The sequence below is a fragment of the Stenella coeruleoalba genome (assembly GCF_951394435.1).
Source record: "Stenella coeruleoalba genome assembly, chromosome: 5".
Lineage (NCBI taxonomy): Eukaryota > Metazoa > Chordata > Mammalia > Artiodactyla > Delphinidae > Stenella > Stenella coeruleoalba.
Genome location: NC_137150.1, coordinates 29268546 through 29282264, shown reverse-complemented (window position 1 = coordinate 29282264; position 13719 = coordinate 29268546).

Here is a 13719-nt window from a genome sequence, read left to right as displayed (position 1 = left end):
AACAGTATGTGAAGAACTCCAGAATCCAGGAGAGAAAGAGACTCACAACACCTTTCCATGAACTGTAGTTCTCCAAATGGGGCAAACAATCCAATGAAGATGACTGAACTCTACACCGCAGAGGGGAAGGCAACGAGAGGAAAGACGTCCAGAAGAGATTGAGGAAGAAAACTTCAAGTGCTCCTCAAGTGCTCAAGGGAGCCCAGGAGCACTGCTCTGCCATGTGGCTCTCAGTCTCAGATTTTCTGGTAATGAGGTTAGCTTTCCGGGTTGTCTCTGGCCAATCATCTTGCTTGTGCCCATATTTGGTCTGACTCAGGGGCCTTCCTGGTGGTACGCGCATCTCTCAGCCGAGATGGATTCCAGCGTGAGTGTTTCTGGGAGGTTGGCAGGACATATTATGGGCTGGCATCTCATCCCTCCATTTGGCCCCTCCCGAATTCTCCAGGTTAGTTTTGGCGACAGCATCAGGTTCCTTATCGGGACCTCCTATTGTGAGACAACTTATGCAAGCAGTTATTTTGAGTTTCAGTCAACAGTTCCCTAACAAACTGATTCATTAGGATATGTTGTCAGGAGAAACCAGGAAGGGAATGGGGAAAGTGAACCAAGAAAAAGATGGAGGGGAAGCAAGGGTGTCACCCTTCAGTCAAGGGCTACTCTCAAGAGGGCGAACATCCTCAGGCATGTTGGGTTCTCTGTGGCCTCAGCCCAAACGGGTTTTAAGTAGCCTGAGGAAAGCCCTCTTACAAACAGGTACAAGTTCTAGCTGTTGAGGATGAAAGAATCCAAAGAACTATCATGCAGGGGAATGGTGAAGGACTTGAGGGGATATTAGTGGAGTACTGACCATGTATGCTACCTTCCTGCATTATGTACTTTCGTTAGTGTTTCATAGGTGTCTGCCCTTGTTTTCTGAAAGAATGAATGAATTTGACTTCATGGATATAATCCTTGTAAATAAATAAGATTATCTTTTCTCCTTGGTCTCCAATGTGTTCTTTAATTTTAAAATTTCTTTCTCTTCTGTTTCCCTTCTTTTCCTCCTTACATTTTTATAAAAAATGAAATAATAGTTAACATTTATAGAGTGCTTAATATGGCCAGGTACTCATTTGTTTTTGTTTATGGGGTGCTTGGTAAGATCCAGGTATTTTATTTAATCCTCATAAGTGCCCCCCTGAGATTAGTAGTATCATTATCCCCACTTTTAATTGGGGGGGTGGTACACATATTAAATCGCAAGCTAATAAGTGAATGTGGATCTATCTGCCTTTTCGCCCTCTCCCCTCTGTTTCTCATCCTCTCTTTTCTACACACACACACACACACAGTTATTTTCATACCCATTCATTTTAATGGGATTCATTTGCAGATATCAAGTCCCAGAGAGTTTATCAAGGAGGGAGTAAGTAAGCCTCCTTGGTTAAAATAACGCTGTGCAGTAGGACAGAAAATAAACTGTCACGGCAAACTAACCATCTTTACTTTCACAACATACAAAGGAGCCACCTAAGTGTAGACTTGAGCCTGCCAGAAGTTGCCAGAAGCTTTAACAGGAGTCAGGTGTCAGTGAATTTCACCCACTGCTCACCTGAACCCCAGGGAGGCCCAAAACATGGGGTGAGGAAGCCAGACATCCTCCCTCTGGTCATTCCCCAGCCTCCTCTCTATGGTCCAGTCAACTTAGATATTTGTCCAGAAAGTGAAGATGTTTAGTTTGCCATGACATCTTATTTTCTGTTTCACTGCACAATGCTATTTTCACCAGGGCATCCAAGCTCTCCGATAAACATTGAGAACATTTGAGCCAGCTTGACAGTGAAAAGACTCCGTGCACTCCGAGTTTTATATATTTATTTATTTCACTTTATTCCATGTTTAGTATGACTGAGTAACCAGTTCAATAAAAAAAAAAAAGTGGGGTGGGAAACCAGTGTGGATTGTATAATAAAGCAGCACTGGTTACTGCAGACTGTATCCCAACAGTTCCAATATTCCTTTCAAAGTACAGTTTCTTAACACAGATAGACTAAGCATGATGGGCAGCTGATATTTCATCCCAATTCACATTATGGCTCTGAATAGGGACAAGCAAGGGTGTCCCTCTTCAAAGAGTCAGAAGGCGCATGCCTCCAAGTATTGCCTTAAGCAGGCAATGCGGAAGCAACAGGAAAATGTCTCAGTAAGGGCTCAGTCCTCACTGGCACAGGAACAAAGACAACAAAAATCTGCAACCAGCCTCCTCCTGTCTTAGGTATGACCACAGGAGCTAGCAATATTTCCAGGAGGGTGCCAAGAGTCAAAGCAAGCCCACTTCACCATCTGCCACGGGTGGTCCCCTTCGGTATCTCCCACTTTCCCTTCCAGTCTTCAAGAGAGCTTCTTTTGCACTTCCTATTTCATCGAGGAGAGATTGGATTTGAATTCTGTTTATCTCCTTGTCTTGCAATCTGGGGACTGGGTAAAGTCAAATTAAAAACCTGAGAATTGGCAGGCGCTTGCAAGGTCATTGAGCATAATTCCCATTCAATGCAAAAATTCTTCTCTTGAATACAAAAGATGATAGTGGTCTCACTGTCTTATGTTTCAGCCTATGAAATTGTTGAACAGTACTTTCGTATGTAAAGTTTCTAGCTATGTGATTTTATTTGAATTGTCTTTGTCTTAAATATGTCTTCTTACAGTTTTACCCACTTAACACCTGTGGTACAGTCTGTTAATATTACCAGTTCCAAAATGACATGACCATTTTCTTCTGAGGTTTTCAGCACTCCAGTTATGAGCTGAGTTGTGTCCCCTCAAAATTCACATGTTGAAGTCCTAACCCTCAGTACCTCAGAATGTGACTGTATTTGGAGATAAGGCCTTTAAAGAAGTGATTAAGTTAAAATGAGGTGATTAGGGTGGGCCCTAATCCAACCTGACTGGTGTCCTTATAAGAAGAGGAAATTTGGACACACAAAAAAGACCCCAGGAGTACATGTGCACAGAGAAAAGACTATATGAGGACACAGTGAGAAGGCCTCCATGTGAGCCAAGGAGAGAGGTCTCAGAGGAAACAAAACCTGTGGACACTTTGATCTTGGACATCTAGCCTCCAGAACTGTGAGAAAATGAACTTCCATTGTTTAAGCCACCCAGTCTGCAGTACTTAGTTATGGTAGTTGTAGCAAATTAATACAACTTCTATGTCAGAACTGAATCTAGATGAAAAGTTCTTCTTGTTGTTTTCTTAATTCTCAGAGATGAGATCATTAAAACAACTAAAAAGGTGTCTCTCTATACTTCCAATACAGTAAGACTTCCATTATGAATGCTATTTCTAATAGATGTGCATAGAGTTGAAGTCTCTGTCTTCTTGTTCATTCATCCATTCATTCATTCATTCAGTTGATAAATGGATTATTTATTCAGTACCTGCCATAGACTAGGCCCTGCACTGAGACCTCAAAAATGAATTTTACCAGCACTTTTCCCTAAATTCACACATGATTACACAGCAGCACTACATTTTAATAAATGCCAATGTGGAAGTATGCGTAGGTAAGAGATAGCATAGCGGTAAGTAACTCTTCCAGGGTAGGGAGAGAGAGAGCAGAGAAGTAAAGAATGTACTAAATAATCCAAGTACAGAAGAATGACTAAGAGTTGGCCAGCTTTCAAGAGGGGGAAGAGCTCTCAGATGTGTGTGGTGGAAAATTAACTCGGAAAAATCAGGCATGGCCAGATCATAGGGGCTCCTATGAGCCCTGCTCAGGGGCTGAGTTTTATTCCCTAGGTAACAGAGCCTCAGAAGGATTTTCAGGAGGGGAGTGATTTCTTTAAATTGACATATCACCAGTTCACATGATCTTCCAGCATCTCATTCATCATCCATCAGCATGGGTAGCCTGAGGAAAACTCCCAAAATCATATTGCTTGTATCTTCCCTCTTTCAAAAATCATTTCACAGTCATTGTAAAAGAATTCAGGCATTACAGTAATTTACAGAGATAAATATGAGAGAGGTGTTTTGCCCTCTCTCATTACTCATTCTCTTTCAGAGGCAATTTGATGAGCATCCTTCCAGGCCCCTTTGTATCTTTATTATAGACACAGATACGTATCTATACACAATTTTTGAATACCTGAGTGAAGTCATACCACATGACCTGCTTTTTCATATAGCAGTATTCTTGGAGACTTTTCCATACCAATTCATATAGACATCCCTCTTTTTGTCATCAGTATAATATTCCATAATATAGCTATACCACAATTAACTTAACCATACTTATAGATAAACATTTAAGTCGTTGCCAATATTTTTCTATTAGAAACCATAAAACAATGACTATTTTTGTGCAATTTTTTTTTCTTTTTCTTTTTTTTTTTTTTGCGGTACGCGGGCCTCTCACTGCTGTGGCCTCTCCTTTTGCGGAGCACAGGCTCCGGGCGTGCAGGCTCAGTGGCCATGGCTCACGGGCCCAGCCGCTCAGCAGCATGTGGGATCTTCCCAGACCAGGGCACGAACCCGCGTCCCCTGCATCGGCAGGCGGACTCTCAACCACTGCGCCACCAGGGAAGCTCTTGTGCAATTTTTATCTCTACTTTGCAGATGAGGAAACTGAAGTTTAGACAGCTTAAGTAAACCATCTAAGTCACATAGACAGGATGTTGCAAACATGGTGGGAACCTAGATCTGACTATTCCCAAGTCCAAAATCTTCATCTTTGCACTGTACTAGCTCCGTGTGTAAACATCTTGAACTGTAGGTTTATAGTCTTTATCAGATTTGGAAACTTTTTTATTCTTTATTTCTTCAACTATTTTTATGGCCTCCCCAATCCTTTTTTCTTTTCTGGGACTCTAATTCCACATTTACCAGGGCACTTGACTTTGACCCACAACTCAATACACTGTTCTTTTTCTTCAATCTTTTCTCTCTCTCTACTTCATTTTGAATACTTTCTATTGCTATGTCTTCAAGTTTGCAGTTCATTGTGAGATCCCTTCTGGGTTTCTTTATCTTTCTACTGCCTTTTTTTTTCTGGTCCTGCCACGTGGCCTGCAGGATCTTGGTTCCCCTAACCTCACACTCCCCCACCGGCCGCCCCAGCCTTGATATAACATTGGTCACTCTAACCAATGCAAGTAAATCCATAGAAATGACTTCAGATTCCTATTACCAATCAAACTTAGGCCCAAATATTCCTGATACTCCACTAGGGATGCACTCCCTAATCCCACACGCAGCTCAAACCTGCCTGGGCCAGCAACCAATCAGGCCATCAAGGAACACAACTCTTCAATGCATGGTAACCATTATGATTCAGGATAAGAATCACTTGGGGCTCTGACACAACATCGTGGTCCTCAGCCCTGACTGCACAGCAGCATCCCCTGGAGATGCTTTAAGAAATCCAGCCCCCAGCCCAGACCAGCTACAGCAGAGTGTCTGGAGTAGGGCCCAGGCATCAGATTTTATTGAGTTCCTTGGGTGATTCCAGCATTCAGCCAGGGTTCAGAAACTGAACAGAACTTTGGGAGCCCTCCCTTGGAAAATCTGATTCAGGCAGCCTGGGGTGGGACCTGGGAACTTTTTTTTTTTTTTTTTATGGTATGCGGGCCGCTCACTGCTGTGGCCTCTCCCATTGCAGAGCACAGGCTCCGGACGCACAGGCTCAGCGGCCATGGCTCACGGGCCCAGCCACTCCGTAGCATGTGGAATCTTCCCGGACCGGGGCACGAACCCGTGTCCCTTGCATCGGCAGGTGGACTCCCAACCACTGCGCCACCAGGGAAGCCCGTCTTTGGTTTTTTTTTTTCTGTTTTTTATTTTTTACTTTTTATTTTATATAAAAGTATAGTTGATTAACAATATTATGTTAGTTTCAGGTGTACAGCAAAGTGATTCAGTTACACATATACATGCTTCTATTATTTTTCATATTCTTTTCCCACTTAGGTTGTTACATAATATTGAGCAGAGTTCCCTGTGCTATACAGTAGGTCCTTGTTGGTTATACATTTTAAACATAGCAGAGCGTACATGTTAATCTCCAAATCCCTAAATATCCCTCCCCCTAACACTTCCACCCTGGTGACCATAAGTTCATCCTCTAAGTCTGTGAATCTGTTGGAACTTGTCTTTTTAACAAGCCACTGAGGAAATTCTTTTTTTCATCCAGCAAGTTTGGAGACATTGCTTTAAAGGACCAGATATGAAGCCATTATGTATCACAGGCCCTGAGTGACCCCATTTGTAGTTCTGTGCTCTCATTCATGAGAACTATATCTTTTTAAAGTTTATTTATTTATTTATTTTATTTATTATTATTATTACTATTTGCGATACACGGGCCTCTCACTGTTGTGGCCTCTCCTGTCACGGAGCACAGGCTCCAGACGCGCAGGCTCAGCGGCCATGGCTCACGGGCCCAGCCGCTCTGCAGCATGTGGGATCCTCCCAGACCAGGGCACGAACCCGTGTCCCCTGCATCGGCAGGCGGACACTCAACCACTGGGCCACCAGGGAAGCCCTAAAAGTCTTTTTAGAAAACAGAAGTCATAGACCTTTGAATTTGCTATATTAGAGTAGACTTAAAAGAAACTTGGTTAAACTTGGTTATCTGGATATGTTTTATCTACCTGGTCACTGTAACAACCAAAGTCACTCACCCACATTTCCAAACAACCCCTGGGGGAAAAGGTACTTTCGTCGCTGAGAATCCCTTGGCTTACAGTCCAGCTACAAAATCTCTACCAAGCAGATACCTACTTTAGAGACAAAAAGCTCACCGTTTCCATAGGTCATTAGGTTCTTGGACAGTTCTGGATAATAGAAAACTGCAAGATCTAATTTTTCCTCTTTATAGAAGATGGGAGAAACTGTGATCAACATACAATCTCCCAGCAGCCCTGCCCCTCTTGGTTGTCCCTTGGTTGTCAGCACTGGGTTAGTCTGCTAGGGCTGCCCTAACAAAATACTACAGACTGGGTGGCTTAAACAACAGAAATTTATTTGCCCACCGTTCTGGAGGCTGGAAGTCCAAGATTAAGGTGTTGGCAGGTCTGGTTCCTCCTGGGGCTCTCTCTTTGTCTTGCAGATGGCTGCCTTCTGGCTGTGTCCTCACCTGGCCTTTTTGCAAAGACATCCCTAGGGTCTCTTCCTCTTATAAGGACATCAGTCCTATTGGTTAAGGACCCCACCCATATGACCTAACTTCATTTACCTCTTTACAGGCTTTATTTCCAAACATAGTCCAGTTGGGTTTTAGGGCTTCAATATATGAATTGGAGGGGGGCAGGGTGGACAATGAAGTCCATAGCAGGCACTTTCTTCCATAAGTTCCCTCAGTGCAGGGCTGTATTCGTGTGGGGCAGGAGACCTGCACTCACGCAGAGTAACTGGCAGTCTACCTATTTGTGTTAAGCCTCAGAGCTCGAGCACACTTCGGGGCTGCCCTCTCCTTGCAGAGTTTTAATTCTTATTTGCTGCCTATAAGTTTTACTATATGCACTCCAAATACACCTACAATGCACTCTGCGGATCCCATAGAGAGCCATCTTCAGTTTAAAACAAACAGGTTAGGAATATACTGTGGAGTCTTATTAGCAAACAGGTCCTCAATTTCTAAGTGGAATCTTACTAATCCAATTTTGGTGATCCAACTCTCTTTTATTTTTTTGCTTATTTCCCTTATTTCCTTCAAACTTTTTTTTTTCAGAACTGCGTTCCTGAAAATGAGCATTTTGTGAAGCAATAGTTACTCTTGGCGAACTTGGACATAATTCTTCCAGAAACTAATAGTGTTTATTTGTTGTTGTTTGCTTTCGTTTGCTTGTTTTTTGGTGGTGAAAAGATTAAACACACACATTTTGTTTTACATTTCCAGGTTACTAGGTAAACATAAAATGCCCAAACAAAATGACAAGTCACTGTATCCAAGATGGGCAAATTATAATGCAGCCAAAAACTAAAATGAAAGAAAGGCCTTTAAGGAAATGAGGGAAACTATTTCAGGTGACAGACTGGAAACTCTCCTCTTTCCACCAGAAAGCCCACGTGGTCTAACACACAGCTCTGAGAATAAGGCATTTCAGGTATACACAGGTAGAGGCTGAACACAGGTAGAGTCATGCTCCCAAGATTCACAGGATTTAGGCTGTAACATTAAATAGGATAAGAACAGGCATGGAGGTATTGGGAATCCCCGGCAGTTACTACATCAGCCCTTAGACCAAGAAGCCCCTCAGCATTGATCAGATGAGACAGATAACACAGGATGCAGGAGCAAGGTGACCGTTGAGGCAAAACCAGCTCTGGGACAGTGATGGAACTGGGAGCTCCAGACACATCACACACAGAGAGAAAGTTGCGATGGTTGCAGTGGGTAGGGGGTGGTAATACCTGAGAACCCAGTAATCCATCATTATGTACATATACAACCAACGTGAGTGGGCACGTGTCAGGCTGATTGTTCAGAAACTGCATCTTTTCCTTTCATGCTGCACTCGCAGGCCTTCCTGAGTTTTTAGTAAGAATTCCTGCCTTATAAGGACCCTTCCAAAGCTGGCTGAAGAGAAGGTTCTGATGGAAGGCGGGGTGATGGGATGGCAATTAACTATTGCATTAGAATCCAGGGTCCAGGATACAAATATCGGGGATGAAACCCTTCTGCAGAGACAGACCAAATAGGGATGGGTTTTGGGTGGACAGCGTTATACAGACCCCAGAATACAGCGTTTCAACCATTACAAGTCGCCCGGACCACCCACCTTTTCTCTCTTCCTCTTCTTATTCTGTCCCTTTCACTTTTTCCCCAAATGGACTTCTCACTCAGGAAATTCTTACAAACACAGGCACTGGGCTAGTCAAGGTGGGCCCCAAACACATTTTCCCCGTGGACTCGGGTCTGGGTGTGCTCACCCTCTGCAGACAGCCATCTCTGCCCAGGTGTCCTCACAGAGCAGGGGCTTCGGGCCTGAGCAGGGGTAATTACCCCAGCCAGAGGAGAAGCGAAGGTTCCAAGATGGCTTCACAGAGGACAAATTATACGTTCAGCCCAAAGCTGTTTGATTCAAAAGATAAATCAGAGTTACCTGTGGTCACCCCATGCAAAGCACTCCTTGAAAGACACCTCCCACTTCTCAGATGTCAAATGATCCTCTTGTAGATTTATCAAAGCAGCAGGGATTAGCAAAGCCGTCTACCCTTCAGTTCTTCTCTCTCCTTTTTTCCACTTCTTTGTTTGCCTAAATAGTTGTATTAGTGAGTGAGAAGAAAGAATGGGATGTAATTAGTGTTTCTTGTAATATTTCCTGTTTAGTTTTGTAATCCTTCTGTCAGGTTTATTTTCATGTTAAGCAAAGGAAGTCTCACTGGAATATTATAATCTCTTCTTAGTGTTAGCAGAAAGCCTTGGTGTTTAAATTAATAAAGAATTGCTCGAGGAAACGAAGGCTTTCCTTGAGAGCATCAGTTTAAAGAACATGTCATTCTTCAGAGCTTGCCTTGCCTCACATTGTTTTGTTTTTGGTTTTCGTTTGTTTGTTTGTTTTTGTTTGGTTTTTTGCTCCACAATGTTTAAGGCTGGAGCTGAGCCCTTTTCTAAGAAGCCAGGTAGGGTGTTTAGGTTTGAACTGTATGATCCGCCAAAGGTTACGTCTGCACCCCAGTATTCTGCACCCAGAGGGCCTTACGCTCATGTCCCCTTCTGCCTGCACAGCCCCCTGTAATAGCTCCCTGCATTGCCTGTGGCTACCAGCCCTACTGAGCCCCTCATTTGCTCCAAAGCCCCCAAAGCCCATGACCGGGCCCCCAGTGACTAGGTCCTAAGCCAGTTTTTCTCCCTGACTCCCATCTTCACCTTCACACACACATTCCTGGCAAATTATAGCTCATCCCAGTACCCATCTTGCACTTTCCTATCCCTGTACCTTTCCCTCTGCCCACACCACCTCGGCAGGGCCAAATGTGCCCATCCTTCAACCAGGGGCTGCCTCCTTCATGAAGTTTCCTCCATCCCTCCCAGCTGCAAGTACTCTCTCTCACCCTTCATATCCCATGGACTCCTTCTCTCTCTGTCTAGAGTAGTAACCAATCTTCACCTGTATTATAGATTTTGAATTCCCTAAATAATGCATGAATATATTCTCCTTTTGAGAAACTGGAACACTACAGATAAATCTTAAGACCTCTTCACCTCCATCCTCAACCTTTTCTCCACTCCCCAGAGACAATCACTCTGAGGAGTTTGATGTGTTTTCCTTCTAGGTTTATATCTACATTTACATATCTATCTATGTCTATATCTATACAGATATGGGTATTACATATCTTGCCTTTTTAACACAGCATTGTTTTTTGAGATCCGCCCCTGTTGATATATAGATTTAGAGATTGGCTTTTCGTTAGTCTGTGGAATTTCATCATAGGACAGCTCTTCACATTTTCTTTAGCCTGTCCTCTATTTGTGGACATTCTCTTCTCTCTGCCAGGGGTATTCTCCAGCCAGATGGCCCAGCTAACCCACATCCAGGTGTTGCCTCCACTGTAAAGTCTTTTCTGACATCACCTCTCCCCCTTCCCCCCACCCCTCACCTTGCACTGAGCATCTCTGCCCTCATGCATCACCACCCCTTCAGTTCCTGATGCTGGGAAGACTGGAACCCAGATTCTTCCCCCTGTCATGTAGAGCTGCCCCTTCCCCAAAAGCTCTGACATTTGATGGCCAAAGCTCTGGAGACTCAGCATCCGTTCTGCACACCAGTCAGTGTGTTCACCTGGCAAGGAAACTTCTCTCTCTCTCTCACTCTCCAAGGAGCCAAGGTGCTGAATTCTAAAATAACAGCACTTTCAGAAGTTGGTACGCACTTGTGTGTTTTCATGGGAGCTCCTGGAGAGTGGCCACTCATTGCTGTGCCTCAGGAACCCAGCACAGAGCATGACATGTTGTCCTCAGTCAATAGATGCTGAATCAATGTGTCTTATTTCTCACACATGACTGCAGGTCCCTTGAAGCCAAGATTTGTCTCTGTTACTCCCTCAAAGGTCTTTCATGGGGCTTTGCCCATATGTGCTTAATAAATATTAGTAAGTGACAAGACAACAAGTCAATCTGGCCATTTCAGACAAAGAATCGGTCTCTTCAGAGAAATGGGTGGAAGCAGCCTGGAGAATTAGTCAGTCACACTTCAGTAAAACCAAGCCAAAAAAAAACACTACAATTTCAGAGGAGAAGACAGGGAAACCAGCTATTGACCTTCTCCGTGCAGTGATGGAGGGATGCTGGGGAGAGTCTACGCCCATCCTGGGCTCCAAACAGCACAAGGTTCTGAACCTGGGCCTGGCACATCTCTCAGTGTTGGGAGCCTCTCTTCCTGATGGGAAGAGGCCAGGAGCTCTAGGCCAGCGGTGAGGTTGATGAAGACACTTAAAAAGAGAGTGGATGGCCTGAGGCTCTGTTGGTCTGTTCTGTGTCAGCAGAGTCTCACGGTGGTCCTGAGGAGCTCCTTGAGCCTTTCTCTCAGCCCTGCCTTGGCCTTGGCCACCTCACCCTCCTGCAGGGTCTCCAGCACTCGGCCCTGGCTCTTAGAGGACCTCTCCTACATCTCAGGGAGGCAAGTGCTAGCTCTCAGAAGAGCTTTCTAGAAAGGGCCCATTAGGTCTTTATGAGTCTTCTTTACCAGATTCCCATGTGCCTGGTCTCCAGGGCGGTCCAGCTGCAACCCTTCTCCTCACAACATCCAGAGGTAGCCCCCTGCTTAAAACCTTCAGTGACCCACCCCCCCGCCCCGCTCCACCCAGTGCCTCCAGGATAAAGTTCTAATTCAAGCTGTCTCTAAGCTGGTTGCTGTCTCATCTGGCCACATTCCCTCATGCTGTCTACAATTCAGTAACACAGAGCTCCTTGGAGGCATCGTGTTCACTCTTGACTCAGAGCTTTTGCACATGCAGTTCTTACTGCCTGGAACACTCTTCCCCTACACTCCACATGACCTCAAGCCTCTCTTTTCAGGTCTCAGCCCCTCTTGAGCAGGCCTCCCTGGCTGGGTGAGGTCAATCTCTATATGATTCTACACTCCTGGTACATCCCCATTGGAGGCTGATGAGTGTTCTTCCTAGTTTAATAGTGTGCCATAAGCTCTCTAGGGCCAGAGACCATATCTGTCTGGATCACTTTGGTATCCCGGGTGCCTATCACGGTGCTGACACATAGTAAGTGCTCACTAAATAGTCAGTGAAGACATAAATAAAAGAGAGCGTTCCCCTGCCCTGATCTTGCAGTGCTTCCAGGGATGAGTCCCTCCTGAAGTCTTTGTTGGTTAAAAATCCCTGGGGGTTTCTGATTTAGAGTCTTTCCCTTGAGGGCTGCACTATGTTTTAAGAAAATGCCTATTCCCAGCTGCACAGTTTAGGTACATAAAATTTGTGCGTTGCAATAAATACTTGGCCTCATGAATTTCTAGCCTGTTAAATAACAGAACTTAAAATGCTAGGTAAGCAGGTGAAAGAAGATAGCATCGTAAATACCAGAAAATTACGGGTTGGTGATTTTTTTTTCCCTTTGATCTTGAAACCTTCTACCAGATGAAAGAGTGATTGCCTCAGAGAGAGTCTTGAGTAGAGTTTTTCCTTGCCTGGCTGGCCGCTGACCAGTTTGGAGCAAGGAGGCAAGCACGCACTTTGGCAGACACTCACTAAGGTGATGGGTTCCCAGTTCACAACAAATCTCCCTGCTCTAGGAATGTTCCCAGGCAAAGTGGTGGGCAATCAATGACTATATCTGTGCTATGGGAGAGGCACTGGTTAAAGGATAGATCCCTGACTTAAGCAGGGCCAACTGGTCTCTCTTCTGGAATTTGAAACTTGAACCATTTTATATACCCAGCTGCTGGAGTATTAGAGTAGAGTTAACATAATGGCGGCCCCTAGAAAGGTGGTTCCCGCAGCTGCTGCTGAGGTCTCCTGAAGTCCTTGCCCTGGCTCTTGCCCTTCCTGAGATTTGAATTAATTCTTTCCTTGATCGTGTGAGCCAATCAGGATCCTTTCAATCCATTATGTTTTTGGACACACTCATGTATCCATAAACTTGTCTACCTATTCCGGGTTAAAGGTAGGATTTCATTGCTCAAACGTTCTCTCATTTTCTGAAGGGAGCTGAGCCTGACCTAGAGATGGTGGCACTCAGCTGGATGGGTCAGGGGCCACCTGTCAGGCAAGATTTCCTGGCCCCTGGGCAAGATGGGGGAAGCAACAGGGGCTTGGCTACCTAGAGCTCAATGGGAAGGCTTATTCTACTAAAGAAAGAACATTTGACCTGCCTTTCTGATGACTATTTGGTCCTAAAGGTAGAGGGAACAATGAATGTAATTACTATTTTGAGTTTGCTAATCAGCATGAGAGAAAAAAATCACTGGTGGTGAGGAAATGCCCCATCACGTCAATCACGTGATCCAAAGCAGTGCCCTAGGCTTTAGGAAATTAAACATCTGAAAGTTCTAAGGGAAGATAGCCATGGCTGTAGAGCTATGCTTTGCAAGGATATATGGCTCAAGAGGCTTAAAAAAATGAAATTCTAACTATAAAATCACAAATAGCTACAGAGAGAAAGAAAAAGGAAAGATAACTAGAGAAGCAGTGAGGTTTCAGAGGGAACTCCCTGATACGCTCAAATTTTAAGTATGAAAGAACATGGTCCCCACCCTCAAGGACATCACAGTCTGGTGAAG